Below are 18,157 nucleotides of genomic sequence, written 5' to 3' on the forward strand. Positions count from 1 at the left end.
GTAAAAGAGAAAGTGATTAAGAGACCTCCATGAAAGGCAAACTATGATAATTGATGACAGTTTTCTCAGGTGCAATGTTAGACTCTCTGACCAAATCAAGTGCAGTGGTGCCGACATTTAGGCAATGTCAGATCTATATAAAACCATACTGGATTTGTGACACTATAATGCAGCATTGCGTAATAGGAACCTAATCCTTTTAGAACCAACAAAAGCTGGTGCAAATTACAGAAGTTTTTACCTTGGTCAGATGGTACTTGATGTCTGAGGGGTGGGCTGGACTGAAGGAGCTGGAGTCATGAATAGTGTGAAGGGAGAACGTAGGAATGAGTAGTGTGAAGGGAATAGCCTGAAACAGTTTATGCTGTGTACCCAAGTCAGTGCACAAGACTTCACTATCAGTAGGCTCTGAATATCAGCAAACCCAAGATGGTCCAGGGGGTGGAGAATTTAACCATGGAACCAGGTCCTGCTCTGTCATACATAGTGTACAAAGTGTATCTCTAGTGTTCTCTCTTAGCAAGGGGCGCATTATAATCACGAGTAGTCTGCACCTGCATATATTCTTGTGTTGTGTGAACATTTGATCATTAGAGTGTGAAATGTAATAACATGTAAAGTAATATGATAGAGGGATTTCGTGCAACGTAGAGGAATTATTGTAATTGTGCCTTGAATGGTAAAATCTTAATGTTCGTTTTACAAGTGATAAATGAGAAATTAATTTACTGACATGTAATGCACTGATTTAAAGGTGCACAGTAATAATGTTTTGTATATGTGTGTTTAAGGAAGATCTATGACGATTCTTATATTAGCTGATGTTGTGTATGCCTCATGTGTATTTCTCCCTGGCTCTCATAACTGAAGCATTTGTAATGTTCATGTGTATGCAGAATCGTATCTTTCTCACGTTTCTGTTGCAGGTGGAAACATTCCTCTTTGTTAGTTAGAATAACGCTTTTGTTTTAGGAATTAGGCATTGGGAGGAGAGGATACATTTGAACAAGGAGTGCTGATAATGTGGGACGGTGTTCTTTCTCACTGGAGAAGGCCTGAGAATCAAGGTCATCAAGTCAGAGGCCAAGAGTTTCGAAACTGAATGGAAAGTTACCTACGAGGAGGAGTCCAGCTGGATGGGATGATTTTGTGATGCAAAGATGGGCTTGTCCTAGGATTGAGATGTTGGAATTGGTGACAGTGCCCTGGGCTTTTTGGGTTAGAAGAGGAGATCTGATGGAGAGAGAAGGAGCATCTTAGAATGAACTCCATAGCTTTATGCTACTTGGCCCATTCAACATGAGTGCACTTCTTAGGAAGTCTTCACGCATGGACACTTTTTTCCTTAACTTGCTTGGGGAAATGCTAAGTAGGGATGTCATGTTAGTGTTAGTGTAGGGACATACTAATGCTTTTACTTATGAACGTCAAATGAAGAATACTCTTGATGTCGACACAGTGATCATCTGCATTCTGATTTTAGAACTGGTCATTCTCTGCATGTTGCATAGATTGAATATTGCCCTTAGGTTTGGCTTTGTATTAGTTCTAATGTTTTTTTACACCCTCATTCTGAGGTGTTTGTATGTCCAATTGTTCTTGGCTTTGTGATAAACTATCTAAATTTAGAACCTGGAGTCAGTGATTCTTAGGAGTCATGGGTTATTCGAATTGTGAAATCTAATCAGATAAGATATTTCTCCCCTCTACACTTTTGAGCAAGAACCAACGGTCTTTTGACCATGGGTTCCCAGCAAAATCTAGGACGTGGAACCCAGACTCATCATAAGCATTGGCAACTCAGTGCAACACAGGACATTGTTCAGTTTTTCACAAATGTATATTCACAGACTTAATCCACTAACATCTTCAAGTGATTTTGCCTCAGTTGTCTGATCCAGCTTCTGGACAGCAACATTGTGTGTAGGTGACTGGAAGAAACCCAAAAAAGAACTAAGATTTACAACAAGACAAAATGATGTGTGCTCATCATTTTACATTTATTTTTCAGACATTAAATACTTTCATCTGGTATGATTCCTGGGTTTCTAATGCCCCTGCCTCTTTACCATTGGTGATGGAGCTATAAGTGTAAGTAAAAAGTAATTTTACAAGGGTGAGAAGACAATAACTCAGGATCCCCAGGAGCCACCCTATAACGTGTCGCCACCGATCTAGATATTGCAGGTGCAGACAAAGGCTTTTTCCAAACTTCCAGAATTGGTTCGGTCAGAGCTTCAGTGAAAGGTAGAGTAGGCTCAATGATAGAAGAAGGCGAATGTAAGACTTCTGTGAGGATATTAGGTTTGAACTCAACTGTTGGTAAAGTTAAGTTCAGTAAATCAGACGCTTTTCTAATTACCATATGGTATGGTACCACATCCTTGGAGGGTGCATCTGAAACCACAGGTGATCCCCATTCCGGAGAAAGTTCAAGATTGCTAGCAGAATGAAGATCCTCAAAACAATCATTATGTTCCTGAAGTTCACCTTCCTCCACTTCAGGTTCCACATACTCTTTCTCCTCAAGTAGACGTTGGGCTCTACGTCTCGACCACTCCAAACGGATCGATGTCGACGGATCCGGTAACGACTCCGATGGAGTCAGAGCCGGCGTTGACCGAGGAGCCGTAATAACAGGAGGAAAAGAAACAGGAACCGGCGTCGAGCCTCGTTCCGAATTCCGAAGTCGCTCCGGAGTTGGCGAAGCCGTGCACAGAGTCGATGACCTCGGCGGCGCTGAACCGATCCAAGAAGGATATGGAGTCGGCATAAAAGGGAGAAAAGGCGCCGGTGCATAAGCTTGGGGGACACCCAAGTTGAAAGACAAAGGACCCATAGGACCCGCAGGTGCTCCAGTGGGGTACATTGCCCTCGCATACACTCCATACATAGCATTTAGGAAATGCGATAGATCTTGACCAGGACCAGGAAAAGAAGTGTAAGTACCCATTGGATTCGTAGGAGGCTGTACTGGATTCGGCTCCTCTTGATCCTTTTGATTTTCCCGTTCATCCTCCGGAATTGGAGATTGAGGAACCTCCACGACGTCCTCATGCCCCGAAGACTGACCCGAAGCCGGATTTGGATCCAGTTCCGGCTCCGGTGTATGCTCTCGAGATCGTACCGGAGTGGTACCGCCAACAGGAGATGGAGACACAAAGTCCTTGCGATGCTTTCGAGAAGATTTCTTCTTAGAGTCCGAAGACCCCGAATGATGGTGAGAACTATGCTTCTTCCTCTTATGTTTTTTCTTTGAGAAACCCGAAGCATGCCCAGAAGCGGATTTCGATGCCGACTCCGATCTGGCCCTCGACCTCGATCGCGACCTCGGTGACTTCGATTGCGACCTCGAACGCGACTTCGATCTTGACTTCGCTCTCGATCTGGAGTGTCTTGATCTTGATCTCGAAGATCTATCGGCTTCTTTACTTTTAATTTTGGCTAATAAAAGTTTTGCTTCTCGTTCACACAGAGCCTTCGGATTCCTTTTTGAACAGGATCGACAACCCTTGACGTCGTGATCCGATCCCAAACACCATAAACAATCCTTGTGTGGATCAGTAATTGACATCATCCTGGCACACGAGCCACACTGTTTGAATCCCGTTTTCTTCGACGACATCCTCGACGAAGAACAGAAACAGTAACAGCCAAAAAGTAACAAAGTCTCTATCTGTAACTACAGAAGATCCCTGAAACCGTTAGCGTCGACGACGCAGAAAAAAGGGAACTGATGTCATCACGCCGACGTAGGCCTAATAAGGAGTCGGTGACGTCAGACGGAGTCGCACGCGATGCCGCGTTCCTATGACGTCGTCCACGCCGGCGTGCTACAAAGAAAAATTCCGAACGTTGCTGACGCAAGGGGGATATTCACAAGGTGAGGAATCCACAAAGCAGATGTATCTATCAGAAATAATATTATAGCCAACGTGGCACACTCCAGAGTACGGCCAAGGCCTCTCGGGTGACAAAATGCTGATGCTAGTGCCGCGACGACGCCGGTAATATAAATTGTGCGCAGTCCACTGTCCGGTATGAATGAGGACACCGGGACGCAGAAGGCAGGTACCCCATGGACCAGACGCAGTGACTGCGTGCGGGGCGCAGGGCGCTTCCAGTCCCCACTTCCTGAATTCCCAGCCGACCTCACTTCCTTCCAGGAGGCTGTGTGGTCACATGATCCCTCCTGTGGGACTCAGACCCACAGCGGGCGGGTATTTCATTGCAGCACTGCAGCTGTAAAATACAATGTCGCAGCAGAGTGGTAAACTGTTAAAATACTTAGCCTGTGATGGTGGCAGCGCCCATTTGCGGGGTGCAGCAGAGCTGGCACAGGCGCGCTAGCAGCCTGGCGTGGCTGGCTTCAGTGGTGAGTGCTGGTACAACAGAGCCACAAATGCGTGACAATGCAGTTCAGTGCGGTGATGTGAAACACCACACTGAAATGCATTAGAGTCACGCGGTACGCTTGATAATTGGCACCATTTTGCCTTGCTTTGGCCAATTTTCAGGGGTATTTGACAACTATACCAGCTTCATCTTTATACTGAAGTAATGCTGTTTGAATTTGAGAGGATAAGGTAGGGTCTTGTGTGTGTGCATGGGAAGTCAGTTTTTTCAGTGTTTTTTCCACAGAATTTAGAGTGTTTTGGGTCAACCGTAATATGCTGGATTGTTTGGAAATGCAGTAACCCAGAATAAAGTCCCTAAAGGCTTCCCATAGTGTAGGATGGTTCTCACAGAGCGTTTGGTTTGATTGAAATAGTCCAGTATATATTGGTGGGTGTCATTGTGCCCAAGTCAATGTACAAGACTTTAGACTGAATATGCTCTACAATGTGTGCACCACCAAAGCAAAGATAGTACAGATGGTGGAGAGTTTAACCTTAGAACCAGGTCCAGCCTTTTCATATATAATTGACAAAAAGTTTCTCTAGTTCTCTGTTAGCATGATAACCATGAGCAATGCAGCGCAGTGGCAAACAGCATATTCATCAGTTTTTCACAAATGTATTTCAATGGACCGAATATACTTACATCATCAAGGGGTTTTCCCCCAATTGTCTGATCCAGTTTCTGGTCAGCAACATTGGATAAAGATGGCTGAAAGAATTAAAAAAAAACATAGACATTTATAAGAAATCAAAATTAAGTATGGTCGTCCTTTTGCATTTCTTTTCACAAATCATTGATTTTTACCATTGGGGACGGAATCATAAGTGTAAGTCAAAAATTAATTATCAGAAATGGAAGTATGTGATAGTAAACGGACAAGTGTAAAAGCATTCTAAAAATTGCCACAGTATATGAATAGTCGTTGAAAACAAAAGCTGTCCAGAAAAGTTCAGAAAAATTTGGAAATACAGATTGGGGTTGAAGTGCTGAAGCAATAATAAAATAGATCTGTGAAGAGTATGAATAGTGAGAGTATTCGAGGATTCTAGGAGGAAAATAAGCAGAAATGACATTGAACTGCTTCTTGAGTGGAGATACGTAACAACAGGAACAATTTTATAAATATATTCTGCTTACAGGAATTCCAAGCTTATGCACCCAAGCTTCAGGCAACTATGAAATGTTTTTGGATTTAATATTAAAACAGCACATATATTAGAGAACAAAACTACTTTCTGTGTCCCTTGTGGCTTCCTCACTATTGATTGCTATGGGAGGAATAGTCTAAAGGTAAAAGAGAAAGTGATTAAGAGACCTCCATGAAAGGCAAACTATGATAATTGATGACAGTTTTCTCAGGTGCAATGTTAGACTCTCTGACCAAATCAAGTGCAGTGGTGCCGACATTTAGGCAATGTCAGATCTATATAAAACCATACTGCATTTGTGACACTGTAATGCAGCATTGCGTAATAGGAACCTAATCCTTTTAGAACCAACAAAAGCTGGTGCAAATTACAGAAGTTTTTACCTTGGTCAGATGGTACTTGATGTCTGAGGGGTGGGCTGGACTGAAGGAGCTGGAGTCATGAATAGTGTGAAGGGAGAACGTAGGAATGAATAGTGTGAAGGGAATAGCCTGAAACAGTTTATGCTGTGTACCCAAGTCAGTGCACAAGACTTCACTATCAGTAGGCTCTGAATATCAACAAACCCAAGATGGTCCAGGGGGTGGAGAATTTAACCATGGAACCAGGTCCTGCTCTGTCATACATAGTGTAAAAAGTGTATCTCTAGTGTTCTCTCTTAGCAAGGGGCGCATTATAATCACGAGTAGTCTGCACCTGCATATATTCTTGTGTTGTGTGAACATTTGATCATTAGAGTGTGAAATGTAATAACATGTAAATTAATATGATAGAGGGATTTCGTGCAACGTGGAGTGTAGGAGAGTAGGGTCTGCTATCCTATGGTCACCCCAAATTTTTGCTTTTTGCTTCACTGGTTTTCGACTACTGAGGCTGTGGGCCTGCTGATCAGACCCCCAGCCTGCTGTTCTCTCACTAAATTAATGACACATGTGCTATAGGCACATACCAATTGGAAATGGACTCCTTGTCAGCCCCTGTAGAATGCACTATAGGTGCACAGGGCACAGGAGCCACTAAGGCCTACCAGGGGCTGCAGCATATCTTTTGCCACCCCTGGCTGGTTCTTAAATTGACACAACTGGCTGATCACTCAGCTGGGGTAAGGTGGTGTACACACCCCTTGCTTAGATATAGTATACCTATGTCTAAACCTATATCTGGACACATGTAAACCTGTGAGCCACTCCTATAGACAGGCCTCACCAATCCTGGAGGCTGGGTGCATGGTTTTTATGTGAGATGGAGCTCTAGCATGAGCTGAGCCTGTCTGCAGCCGTCGGGAACAAATCCCTAAGCTGTTTCAGGATAATGCCATACCATATACTATTAAGTGCCTTATAATCCTCGCGGTTATTTAGCAACTCTGGTTTGGCTTTATCAAAACATGTCGTGTAAGGTGTCATACGCTTTGGAATACCATCCCCTCGCCAGTTCTGGCGACGGGGATGGCATTCCACCCCTCTAGAGGGGTAAGACATGTTACTTCACTTTAATGCGGTTGATTTCTCCAAAGGCCTTAAGATCCACAAAATGGATGCCTCTGCCACAGACAAATGTCTGGACCCCTGGAGCTGACCGAAACCCAGTCAAGGGGGTCCTGGACAAAGGGTTTCCTGTCACAGGAGGGTGTCACCGCCCTCCAGACAGGAGATAGTGTATTGTAGCAGGGAGGTTTGAAAGAAACCAGACACTGCCTGGGGCGCACAAGGCTGCCCCTTGCATAATCCGGCCAAACCGGTTCTGGGGCACTCCAGCCCTCGTGCCAGGGCGGCCTGGATCAAAGGAAGGGGGTGTATCCACCCACTTCCTGGGTCCCACCCATAGGAGGGGACCTAGCAGGTAATCACGCCCACCAGATTCGAATAAGAGTGGGAGCAGTGCCAATGCACAGCAGATTTCCTGGAAGAAACATTTGAAACGATATTCTGGACCCTTCGCCCTCCATCTCAACGTGGAAGCCCGAAGAATCTCCCTTGTGGTCAAGGAGTGACCACCCTGCAGCAGCAGGCACCATCCAGCCCTCGACGTCTACTTAGTTGCAGTTCCCGCCGGAACTCGAGCGACTGAGATCGACGAGATCAAGCCTGCCCAGCTTCTTACAGCCCGATCCACAGTCCATGCAAAGCTGAGACCCGTGGAGGCGACCGGAAGCGTGGGGCCCGCCATCTTGAAGTGACCACGAGACGCTGACCGTGCAGCCCACGAGTGACCCTCGAAGCTGTACACCAGGGTTTGAGAAACCCCCACCCTGAGCTACTCCTGAGCCGAAGTTCAGCCCTCCACACTCGACGAGTGTTGCGTGGGGCCCTTTGGCACGATTTGGCTCAACGCGTTGGCCCGGTCACTTGCCCGCTGGCTTGTGGTCCCTGTGCCGACGAACTACCTAAGAAGACTTGTGATTCTGGTTGCTCCAGATCCACACCAGCTCCCCTGAAAAGGAGCCCCGACTCTGACCTTCCTGGTCCGAGTGAGAAGCAATCTTCCGATCCTGCGTGGATTGCTCTTACCAAGGCTTGTTTGCTCCAAACTTGAAGCCGACTGCACCGACGGTGAGAGCCTGCGTGGGACAGATCGTGACCTGCTCCTGGACGTCGCAGATGCCCCAGAGCCCACGTGACAGCGGAGAGAAGCTCCTCGACGACCACCTGATTGCGCCCGACATTGCCTGGTTCCGTCCTGGTTCCACCCTGGTCACTGCTGAGTGACCCAGACTCTTTCCCCTCTGCTTTCAGGTACTCTACAACTTGAGTCCACCCTTGGACTCCACCGGACACTTCGTCTTCACCCTGCCTGCAGCCCTTTCAGCTTCAAGCACCAAGAGCCTGCGTGTCAAAACCCGACGCCACTTCGACCCTGTGCACCCACTTCCTGTGGGTGAGGTAACTTTGCTCCGCCGGTGTTCCCACACTGGTGCACACCTCTAGGGTCTGTGTGTTAAGTTTTGTTCCTTAAGGTTCAGCGGAAGTGTCCTTAAACTTTAACTCTTTGACTTTTACGCACCATTGGTTAACATTGGTGCATGCGTGCGCTTTCCGCACATCTCCCGAATCCCGAGGGCCATTCCCGACTTCAGCATTGCTTGTCCTGACTGCTCCCAGCGATTCCCTAGGCCCTAGGCCTAACCACTGCTCGAGTGGCCTTTCTTATACCACTTGTTTAGTATATGGTTTGAGTGGCCACCCGCCCTCATCCATAATTGTGCAACTTGTATGTTTAAACAGTGCTTTTTGATTTAACGCTTGTGCCCCTTTATTCATAAAGAATACTGGGGATTGTTTTTAGTAATAAACACATATATTTTTATAATATATACTTGTGTGGTGTCCTTTCATTTGGTATTACAGGATTGTATATGGTAAAACAGCTCGCTTAACACGACCTCTTAAGTTAAGCCTTTAGGCTGCTTAGTCCATGCTACCCCTAGGATAGCTTGTCTAATAAGGTTGACTTACAACCAGACACCATAAGGGGATTGTTTGGTCAGGTAGTAGGTGGTTCCAGAATTGGAAACATCCCCTACCAGGCCAACTTCTCACATTGGTGAGCAGCGGTGCGGATTTGAGCTTGCTGTTGTTTTACCATTGCAATCTTTATATCAAATTGAAAGATCACATCAAGTACCTCTAGGTACATATAAAATCAAAAGCTTAGCATATTAAGTTCTACTGAACTTTGTAGTTGTAGGTTGAAGGGAGTAGCACACCCCTGACTACAACTCACTAGCAAGGTCCAGTAGGAAAACACTTAGTGTAGGTAAGTGCACCACTTACACCTCACTAGTAACCATGTCTGACACAGGAAAGGCCTCAGGGTCTAGTCCTGTGACAGTTGACCCTACCCAGGCAACTTTTGGATATGACAAACTAACCCGCAGAGACTTGATTGCCTTGTGCAAAGCAAGAGGGTTAAAAAGGGGCAGAAGCCCCACCTGCCTAATCCTGGTAGAAATCCTAGAACAGGATGACTTAGAGAAGGCAAAAGCAGCTTCCCTAGATACAGGAACTGGAGGGAACCCCCCTGCAGTTGATCCCCTTGAAGAAGAGGATGATGATGACTTGGATGAGGACTCAGATGCTGAGGACTTAGGAGTACAGGATCAGGGTAGCCAGGTTCCAGTTGGTAGGCTTAGCCAGGCCAACTTGGACCTACTGGGGAATGGAGAGGGCCAGCACCTCCCCAGAACCCAACATATGATTCCCCCAGGCAACAGAAGAGTGAGATCTCCCTCAGGGGACTCTCATCTTTCTAGTGCCTCCAGGGAATCACAGAGAGGCATGAATGCTTCTCAAAAGTTAGAGCATAGGGCCAGAATGAGGGCTGTCAAACTCCAGATAGAGAGGGAGGAGGTAGCCTTGGCTCAAGCTAGACTTGCCTTGGCAAGAGAGCAGAAATTAAGTGGCTTAGATGTCACTGGTGGCAGCAATTTTCCAAGAGAAAAAGACAGGGCCTATGATAATAGAAACCTGACCAAGATTGTGCCCCCCTTTAAAGAAGGGGATGACATCCACAAATGGATGACTGCTCTTGAGAGAGCCTGCATGGTACAGCAGGTTCCTGAGAATCAGTGGGCTGCAATTTTGTGGTACTCCTTTTCTGAGAAAGGGAGGGACAGGCTCCTCACAGTTAGACCTGAGGATGCCAAAAACTACTCTGTTTTGAAGAGTGCTCTCATTGAAGGGTATGGCCTAACCACTGAGCAATACAGGTTGTTGTTCAGAGACACCCAGAAAGCACAGACTCAAGACTGGACTGATTTTGTGGAGTGTGCCACTAAGGCTTTGGAGGGTTGGTTACAGGGAAGTAAAGTTTCAGACTATACAGGATTGTACAATCTTATGATGAGAGAACAGATCCTTAATAACTGTACAAACCAGCTGTTGCATCAATACCTTATTGACTCTGATCTGACCTCTCCCCAAGAATTGGGAAAGAAGGCAGACAAATGGGTCAGAACAAGGATTAAGCAGAAACCCCAGAACCAAGGTGGTGACCAGAAGAAAACAGACCAGAAGGGTGGTAATCAGAATCAGAAAGATAAAGAAAAAGACCAGAAGTCTTCAGGCCCCCAAACTAATAGTAAGGAGGGTGGTTCCCAAACTGGTAACAAGAAGAAGAAGAACAAAGGTCCAAAGACACCTTGGTGCAATACCTGCAAATCAGTTTCACACTGGGGCAGTGAGTGCACCAAGGCAAATCCAGTTCCCACCACTACAGCTCCTAAAGCAACTGCAACCCCAAGTACAGTAAGCAGTGGTGGAACACAGTCCAAGGGTGTAGCTGGGTTGACCCTGGGTATTGAAGTAGGATCTGGCCTAGTCAGAGTCCCTACACAGGCAGTTCTCCTGTATGATGTGGACATTGAGTTGCCCACTGCAGTAAGCCCCACTAACCTGGGCAAATACAGGCAGACTCCCTTAATAAATGAGAAACTGGCTCAAGCTTACAGGGACACATGTGCTAGTGTCACCATGGTGACCCCTGGCTTTGTGGACCCTGGGCAGATTGTACTAGGAGAGAGCTACCTAGTAACCAATGCAAGCAACTCCACTACCTCCCATAGTGTGGCAGTTGTGAACTTCTCCTGGGGAGGGGTTGATGGCCTAAAGAAAGTTGTGGTGAGTGCAGACCTACCAGTAGACTGTCTGTTAGGCAATGACCTTGAAAGCTCAGCATGGTCAGAAGTGGAGTACAGGACTCATGCAGAAATGCTAGGGATTTCAGAGCATGTCCTTGCCATGACAAGGGCTCAGGCTAAGAAGTGCCTTCCTGAACCAGTGGTGGATCTTGAGACAATAGACCAGCCACAACCCAAGAGAAGGAGCAAGAGAGGAAAGGCCTCGCCTTCCACCTTGCCCCAGGTTGAGGATCAGGTTTCAGAGGAAACTGATTCTGCAGTCCAAGAGGAGACTGTCTCTGAGGAGCTTGAACCTGACCAGGTTGAGTTTCTGGGGACAGGGGGACCCTCAAGGGCAGACCTGAGGCAGGCTCAATTAGATTGCCCTTCCCTTGAACCCCTCAGACAGCAGGCTGCTGCTGAGGCTGCTGGGGATGCCCAAGGTACCCATACTGTGTATTGGGATGAGGGACTCCTTTACTCAGAGGCTAGAGCCCCCAAGCCTGGCATGACCAGGAGGTTGGTGATACCTCTGCAGTTTAGGGGATTCCTCCTTACCTTGGCCCATGATATTCCCCTTGCAGGACACTTAGGCCAGAACAAGACGTGGGACAGGCTGGTTCCACACTTCCACTGGCCTCACATGTCAGAGGATGTCAAGGAGTTTTGTCGCTCCTGTGTCACTTGCCAAGCCAGTGGTAAGTCAGGTGGCACAACAAAGGCCCCCCTAATACCACTACCTGTGGTGGGGGTCCCCTTTGAGAGAGTTGGAATTGATATTGTGGGTCCAATGGACCCCCAAACAGCATCTGGGAACAGATTCATACTGGTGGTAGTGGATCATGCCACCAGGTACCCAGAGGCTATTCCCCTAAGGACCACCACAGCACCTGTGGTGGCAAAAGCCCTCATTGCAGTTTTCTCAAGAGTGGGCTTTCCTAAGGAGGTACTATCAGATAGAGGGACAAATTTCATGTCCAGCTATCTAAAAGCAATGTGGAAGGAATGTGGAGTAAACTATAAGTTTACCACCCCATATCATCCACAATGCAATGGGCTTGTGGAGAGATTTAACAAGACCCTTAAAGGCATGATAAAAGGATTACCAGAGAAGCTCAGGCGGAAATGGGACATTCTTTTACCCTGCCTGCTCTTTGCTTACAGAGAGGTCCCACAGAAGGGGGTTGGCTACAGCCCTTTTGAACTTTTGTTTGGCCACCCTGTGAGAGGTCCATTGTGTTTGGTGAAGGAAGGATGGGAGTTACCTCTCAAAAAGCCCAAACTAGACATAGTGGACTATGTACTTGGTCTCCGCTCCAGGATGGCTGAGTACATGGAAAGAGCATCCAAAAACCTGGAGGCCAGCCAAGAATTGCAGAAAGCTTGGCATGACCAAAAGGCTGTGCTGGTAGAGTTCCAACCAGGACAGAAGGTATGGGTACTGGAGCCAGTGGCTCCAGCAGCACTCCAAGACAAGTGGAGTGGACCCTATCCTATTATTGAGAAGAAAGGGGAAGTCACCTACTTGGTAGACTTTGGAACCCCCAGGAGCCCTCACAGGGTAATCCATGTGAATCGCTTGAAAGCATTTGTAGACAGGGAGGACATGAGCTTGCTCATGGCCACAGATGGGGAACAGGAGGAAGAGAGTGACCCTCTCCCAGACCTGCTTTCTCAGAACCCTGATGATGGTTCAGTTGATGGAGTAGCCTTGGCAGGCAGCCTCACTGACCAGCAACAGAGGGACTGCAGACAAGTTTTGCAGGCTCACAGGCAAATGTTTTCACTCACACCCAGCCAAACTGACTGGTGTACCCATGTTGTGGACACTGGTGACAGTCTGCCTGTCAAGAATAAGATCTACAGGCAACCTGATCATGTCAGGGATTGCATCAGGGCTGAGGTGCAAAAGATGTTGGAGCTTGGAGTGATTGAGCCATCAGAGAGCCCATGGGCCAGCCCAGTAGTCCTGGTGCCAAAACCTCATACCCAAGATGGTAAGAGAGAAATGAGGTTTTGCGTGGATTACAGGGGTCTCAATGCTGTCACTAGGACAGATGCTCACCCCATTCCAAGAGCAGATGAGCTCATTGACAGATTGGCTTCTGCCAAGTTTCTGAGCACATTTGATCTGACAGCTGGCTACTGGCAAATCAGACTAGCTGAGGAGTCAAAAGCCAAAACAGCATTCTCTACCCCTAGTGGACATTATCAGTTTGTGGTAATGCCCTTTGGGTTGAAGAATGCACCTGCCACTTTCCAAAGGTTGGTGAACCAAGTCCTTACTGGGTTGGATGACTTTTGTGCAGCTTATCTGGATGATATTGCTGTCTTTAGCTCCACCTGGGAGGATCACCTGATCCACCTGAAGAAAGTTTTGGAGGCCCTGCAAAAGGCAGGCCTAACTATCAAGGCCACAAAGTGCCAGATAGGGCAGAGTAAGGTTGTATACCTGGGCCACCTAGTAGGTGGAGGCCAGGTTCAGCCACTGGAAAGCAAAATCCAGGCCATACAGGACTGGGCTCCTCCAGTTACCCAGACACAAGTCAGAGCCTTCTTGGGCCTGACTGGGTATTACAGAAAGTTTGTGAAAAACTATGGGTCTATAGTGACACCATTAAATGACTTGACATCCAAGAAGATGCCAAAAAAGGTTCAGTGGACAGTTAGCTGTCAGAAGGCATTTGAAGACCTGAAGAAGGCCATGTGCTCTGCACCTATCCTAAAGAGTCCTGACTACTCCAAACAGTTCATTGTTCAGACAGATGCTTCTGAGTTGGGGGTGGGAGCTGTACTCTCACAACTTAATCAAGATGGTCAAGACCAGCCAATTGCTTTCATTAGCAGGAGGCTAACCCCAAGAGAAAAACGTTGGTCAGCCATTGAGAGGGAGGCCTTTGCTGTGGTTTGGGCATTAAAGAAGTTGAGGTCCTACTTGTTTGGAACTCACTTCCTGGTGCAAACAGACCATAAGCCCCTCTTATGGCTTAATCAGATGAAGGGTGAAAATCCCAAACTGCTCAGGTGGTCCATTTCCCTACAGGGGATGGACTTTACAGTGGAGCACCGCCCAGGGACTGACCATGGTAATGCAGATGGTCTCTCCAGGTACTTCCACTTAGAACATGAAGACTTATCTGGTCAAGGTTAGTTTAATGTCCCTGCGTTTGGGGGGGGGTTGTGTAGGAGAGTAGGGTCTGCTATCCTATGGTCACCCCAAATTTTTGCTTTTTGCTTCACTGGTTTTCGACTACTGAGGCTGTGGGCCTGCTGATCAGACCCCCAGCCTGCTGTTCTCTCACTAAATTAATGACACATGTGCTATAGGCACATACCAATTGGAAATGGACTCCTTGTCAGCCCCTGTAGAATGCACTATAGGTGCACAGGGCACAGGAGCCACTAAGGCCTACCAGGGGCTGCAGCATATCTTTTGCCACCCCTGGCTGGTTCTTAAATTGACACAACTGGCTGATCACTCAGCTGGGGTAAGGTGGTGTACACACCCCTTGCTTAGATATAGTATACCTATGTCTAAACCTATATCTGGACACATGTAAACCTGTGAGCCACTCCTATAGACAGGCCTCACCAATCCTGGAGGCTGGGTGCATGGTTTTTATGTGAGATGGAGCTCTAGCATGAGCTGAGCCTGTCTGCAGCCGTCGGGAACAAATCCCTAAGCTGTTTCAGGATAATGCCATACCATATACTATTAAGTGCCTTATAATCCTCGCGGTTATTTAGCAACTCTGGTTTGGCTTTATCAAAACATGTCGTGTAAGGTGTCATATGCTTTGGAATACCATCCCCTCGCCAGTTCTGGCGACGGGGATGGCATTCCACCCCTCTAGAGGGGTAAGACATGTTACTTCACTTTAATGCGGTTGATTTCTCCAAAGGCCTTAAGATCCACAAAATGGATGCCTCTGCCACAGACAAATGTCTGGACCCCTGGAGCTGACCGAAACCCAGTCAAGGGGGTCCTGGACAAAGGGTTTCCTGTCACAGGAGGGTGTCACCGCCCTCCAGACAGGAGATAGTGTATTGTAGCAGGGAGGTTTGAAAGAAACCAGACACTGCCTGGGGCGCACAAGGCTGCCCCTTGCATAATCCGGCCAAACCGGTTCTGGGGCACTCCAGCCCTCGTGCCAGGGCGGCCTGGATCAAAGGAAGGGGGTGTATCCACCCACTTCCTGGGTCCCACCCATAGGAGGGGACCTAGCAGGTAATCACGCCCACCAGATTCGAATAAGAGTGGGAGCAGTGCCAATGCACAGCAGATTTCCTGGAAGAAACATTTGAAACGATATTCTGGACCCTTCGCCCTCCATCTCAACGTGGAAGCCCGAAGAATCTCCCTTGTGGTCAAGGAGTGACCACCCTGCAGCAGCAGGCACCATCCAGCCCTCGACGTCTACTTAGTTGCAGTTCCCGCCGGAACTCGAGCGACTGAGATCGACGAGATCAAGCCTGCCCAGCTTCTTACAGCCCGATCCACAGTCCATGCAAAGCTGAGACCCGTGGAGGCGACCGGAAGCGTGGGGCCCGCCATCTTGAAGTGACCACGAGACGCTGACCGTGCAGCCCACGAGTGACCCTCGAAGCTGTACACCGGGGTTTGAGAAGCCCCCACCCTGAGCTACTCCTGAGCCGAAGTTCAGCCCTCCACACTCGACGAGTGTTGCGTGGGGCCCTTTGGCACGATTTGGCTCAACGCGTTGGCCCGGTCACTTGCCCACTGGCTTGTGGTCCCTGTGCCGACGAACTACCTAAGAAGACTTGTGATTCTGGTTGCTCCAGATCCACACCAGCTCCCCTGAAAAGGAGCCCCGACTCTGACCTTCCTGGTCCGAGTGAGAAGCAATCTTCCGATCCTGCGTGGATTGCTCTTACCAAGGCTTGTTTGCTCCAAACTTGAAGCCGACTGCACCGACGGTGAGAGCCTGCGTGGGACAGATCGTGACCTGCTCCTGGACGTCGCAGATGCCCCAGAGCCCACGTGACAGCGGAGAGAAGCTCCTCGACGACCACCTGATTGCGCCCAACATTGCCTGGTTCCGTCCTGGTTCCACCCTGGTCACTGCTGAGTGACCCAGACTCTGTCCCCTCTGCTTTCAGGTACTCTACAACTTGAGTCCACCCTTGGACTCCACCGGACACTTCGTCTTCACCCTGCCTGCAGCCCTTTCAGCTTCAAGCACCAAGAGCCTGCGTGTCAAAACCCGACGCCACTTCGACCCTGTGCACCCACTTCCTGTGGGTGAGGTAACTTTGCTCCGCCGGTGTTCCCACACTGGTGCACACCTCTAGGGTCTGTGTGTTAAGTTTTGTTCCTTAAGGTTCAGCGGAAGTGTCCTTAAACTTTAACTCTTTGACTTTTACGCACCATTGGTTAACATTGGTGCATGCGTGCGCTTTCCGCACATCTCCCGAATCCCGAGGGCCATTCCCGACTTCAGCATTGCTTGTCCTGACTGCTCCCAGCGATTCCCTAGGCCCTAGGCCTAACCACTGCTCGAGTGGCCTTTCTTATACCACTTGTTTAGTATATGGTTTGAGTGGCCACCCGCCCTCATCCATAATTGTGCAACTTGTATGTTTAAACAGTGCTTTTTGATTTAACGCTTGTGCCCCTTTATTCATAAAGAATACTGGGGATTGTTTTTAGTAATAAACACATATATTTTTATAATATATACTTGTGTGGTGTCCTTTCATTTGGTATTACAGGATTGTATATGGTAAAACAGCTCGCTTAACACGACCTCTTAAGTTAAGCCTTTAGGCTGCTTAGTCCATGCTACCCCTAGGATAGCTTGTCTAATAAGGTTGACTTACAACCAGACACCATAAGGGGATTGTTTGGTCAGGTAGTAGGTGGTTCCAGAATTGGAAACATCCCCTACCAGGCCAACTTCTCACATGGAGGAATTATTGTAATTGTGCCTTGAATGGTAAAATCTTAATGTTCGTTTTACAAGTGATAAATGAGAAATTAATTTACTGACATGTAGTGCACTGATTTAAAGGTGCACAGTAACAATGTTTTGTATATGTGTGTTTAAGGAAGATCTATGACGATTCTTATATTAGCTGATGTTGTGTATGCCTCATGTGTATTTCTCCCTGGCTCTCATAACTGAAGCATTTGTAATGTTCATGTGAATGCAGAATCGTATCTTTCTCATGTTTCTGTTGCAGGTGGAAAAATTCCTCTTTGTTAGTTAGAATAACGCTTTTGTTTAAGGAATTAGGCATTGGGAGGAGAGGATACATTTGAACAAGGAGTGCTGATAATGTGGGACGGTGTTCTTTCTCACTGGAGAAGGCCTGAGAATCAAGGTCATCAAGTCAGAGGCCAAGAGTTTCGAAACTGAATGGAAAGTTACCTACGAGGAGGAGTCCAGCTGGATGGGATGATTTTGTGATGCAAAGATGGGCTTGTCCTAGGATTGAGATGTTGGAATTGGGGACAGTGCCCTGGGCTTTTTGGGTTAGAAGAGGAGATCTGATGGAGAGAAAAGGAGCATCTTAGAATGAACTCCATAGCTTTATGCTACTTGGCCCATTCAACATGAGTGCACTTCTTAGGAAGTCTTCACGCACGGACACTTTTTTCCTTAACTTGCTTGGGGAAATGCTAAGTAGGGATGTCATGTTAGTGTTAGTGTAGGGACATACTAATGCTTTTACTTATGAACGTCAAATGAAGAATACTCTTGATGTCGACGCAGTGATCATCTGCATTCTGATTTTAGAACTGGTCATTCTCTGCATGTTGCATAGATTGAATGTTGCCCTTAGGTTTGGCTTTGTATTAGTTCTAATGCTTTTTTACACCCTCATTCTGAGGTGTTTGTATGTCCAATTGTTCTTGGCTTTGTGATAAACTATCTAAATTTAGAACCTGGAGTCAATGATTCTTAGGAGTCATGAGTTATTCGAATTGTGAAATCTAATCAGATAAGATATTTCTCCCCTCTACACT

The sequence above is a fragment of the Lissotriton helveticus genome, chromosome 5_1 (genome assembly GCF_964261635.1).
Source record: "Lissotriton helveticus chromosome 5_1, aLisHel1.1, whole genome shotgun sequence".
NCBI classification, from domain to species: domain Eukaryota; kingdom Metazoa; phylum Chordata; class Amphibia; order Caudata; family Salamandridae; genus Lissotriton; species Lissotriton helveticus.